The following is a 2,782-nucleotide window of genomic DNA, read 5'->3' as shown; positions in this document are numbered from 1 at the left end:
CTTTTTCCTTCATATCTTGACTATACTTGAATTTCAAGTAGTTTAGCTAATACCCTACCTGCTTTCCTTTCTTTGAAGACTTTAGTGTTTGCTTTTGGATTCCCTTGCAAGGTACCCTAGTAATTAATCAGTTTTGACCTGTTTAATTTTGTTTAAATTTGACCTGTCACATTTATAGGACTCCCAATTTTCTTCCTGGAAAATTCTTTTCCTCCTTAAAAAGATTCTTTGCCCTCACCTTCTCCTTTTTAAAAACAGCCTTCTTTCCTTCTTTCCTTTGCCATTTAGGCATTTAGTGTTTATTTTCAAATTCCTGTTCTTTTTGGGCTGAGTCAAACATTTTCCCTGAGTTTCCAATAAGCTGTGCTTAAACAGTCTCCAGGCTTCTTCATGGTTATTTACTTTCAAAACTATGTCTTTCAGATTTTTTTCCCTAAGAAAAGCCCACATTTTGTCATAGTTCCCTTTTCTAAAACTAACTTCATGAGGAATATTTCTGGTTTCCTTTCTAGCCAGGATGCTGAACTTAATCACATGGTAATTGCTGTTAACCAGGCACTCCCTGGGGACAGTATCTCTCTTATGAACTTTCCTATGAATGAACAGTCTATTCACACTGTTCATGTGATCAAGAATATTGGAGTGGTTTGCCATTCCTTCCTCCAGTGAACCACGTTTTGTGAGAACTCTTCACTATGACCCATCTGTTTTGGGTGCCCCTGCAGAGTGTGGCTCATTGCTTCACTGAGTTATGCAAGCCCCTTCACCATGCCCCTGGTGCTGTGAAATATTGAACGGTGGCAGAGGATGAGATGGTAGGATAGCATTACAGACTCAGTGGACATGAATTGAGCAAACTCCAGGACATAGTGAATAACAGGGAAGCCTGGTGTGCTGCAGTCCATAGGGTTGCAAAGAGCTGGAAACGACTTAGTGACTGAACACAAAAAATGGATGAGCAGGGCACCATCGCCCATCTTCTGAGATGGCTGAAAACCAAGGCTTGTCCATTTACCTAAAGTGTATCCCTGAGGCTACACTATTCAGTGGAAATGAAGTAGAAGGGAAAATGCTATTTGGTTATTTCCTTTGGCCCTTTTCTGACTCCTCAGCCCCATTTTCTGAGGACATGCCATTTTAGCATTTCTGTTACAGTTATTTGTAGAATCATTTTAGCTTCCATCCCAGACTCAAGATATTTAATAGGGTCTAGGTTTCAGCCATCTTTTTAGCTCTTGGAGTGAACCTAGCAGCTGGGCAGTAGATTATAATGCTATAAATGTTACATTATAAATATATGAGTAAATAAACAATAAATTAATTGATGAATGGAAACAAGCTATGAGCTAGGTCAAGAATGGCTTTGGCGGGAAAAAAGGGAAGGTTGTGCCAGATAAGTGGTCTTTCTGAATGAACTTTTTATCTCTCCGTGGTTGTCTAGTCTTGCCCTCCCCTCTTACTATGCCTCTCTTAAAGGAAAAAGACCGGGTTGAAGACACAGAAGCTCCACAGCAACACATATTCTTCTTCCTCACCTCAACCTGTATCTACAACAGAGCTATTGTGCATTGCTTAAAGGGAATTTGGATCTGCTGATATCCTTAAAAGCTAGAGGAAATATGGAAGATGCCACTGCAGGTGGCATAGATTTTGGATCTTTTTTATTACCCATTAAAATAAACAAAGCAGTGCTCGCTTCGGCAGCACATATACTAAAATTGGAACGATACAGAGATTAGCATGGCCCCTGCGCAAGGATGACACGCAAATTCGTGAAGCATTCCATATTTTTAGGAAACACATAAAGGGTGTATAAACCCAAACCCAAAACAATAAAGAAAATGGCAATGGGATCATACTTATCAATAATTACCTTAAACGTAAATGGGTTGAACGCCCCAACCAAAAGGCAAAGACCGGCCGAATGGATACAAAAACAAGACCACTCTATATGCTGCTTACAAGAGACCCACCTCAAAACAAGGGACACATACAGACTGAAAGTGAAGGGCTGGAAAAAGATATACCACGCAAATAGAGACCAAAAGAAAGCAGGAGTGGCAATACTCATATCCGATAAAATAGACTTTAAAACAAAGGCTGTGAAAAGAGACAAAGAAGGCCACTACATAATGATCAAAGGAACAATCCAAGAAGAAGATATAACAATTATAAATATATATGCACCCAATATAGGAGCACCGCAATATGTAAGACAAATGCTAACAAGTATGAAAGGGGAAATCAACAATAACACAATAATAGTGGGAGACTTTAATACCCCACTCACACCTATGGACAGATCAACTAAACAGAAAATTAACAAAGAAATGCAAACTTTAAATGATACATTAGATCAGTTAGACCTAATTGATATATATAGGACATTTCACCCCAAAACAATGAATTTCACCTTTTTTTCAAGTGCTCATGGAACCTTCTCCAGGATAGATCACATCCTGGGCCATAAATCTAAACTTGATAAATTCAAAAAATTGAAATCATTCCAAGCATCTTTTCTGACCATAATGCATTAAGATTAGATCTCAATTACAGGAGGAAAACTATTAAAAATTCCAACATATGGAGGTTGAACAACACACTTCTGAATAACCAACAAATCACATAAGAAATCAAAAAAGAAATCAAAATATGCATAGAAACTAATGAAAATGAAAACACAACAACCCAAAACCTGTGGGACACTATAAAAGCAGTGCTAAGAGGAAAGTTCATAGCAATAAGGGCATACCTCAAGAAACAAGAAAAAAGTCAAATAAAT

General features: G+C 38.1%; 1 non-coding gene across 1 annotated transcript; it reads left to right on the top strand.

Annotated features, from left to right (window-relative positions):
* The first annotated feature begins 1,688 nt into the window (after positions 1–1,688).
* Positions 1,689–1,792, top strand: LOC114108918 (U6 spliceosomal RNA). Its single transcript, XR_003585644.1, has one exon. It is a non-coding gene; the product is annotated as a U6 spliceosomal RNA (small nuclear RNA).
* Positions 1,793–2,782: the final 990 nt, after the last annotated feature.

This window comes from Ovis aries, chromosome 17 (genome assembly GCF_016772045.2).
Source record: "Ovis aries strain OAR_USU_Benz2616 breed Rambouillet chromosome 17, ARS-UI_Ramb_v3.0, whole genome shotgun sequence".
NCBI classification, from domain to species: Eukaryota; Metazoa; Chordata; class Mammalia; order Artiodactyla; family Bovidae; genus Ovis; species Ovis aries.
This window is presented reverse-complemented; position numbering and strand designations above follow the sequence as displayed.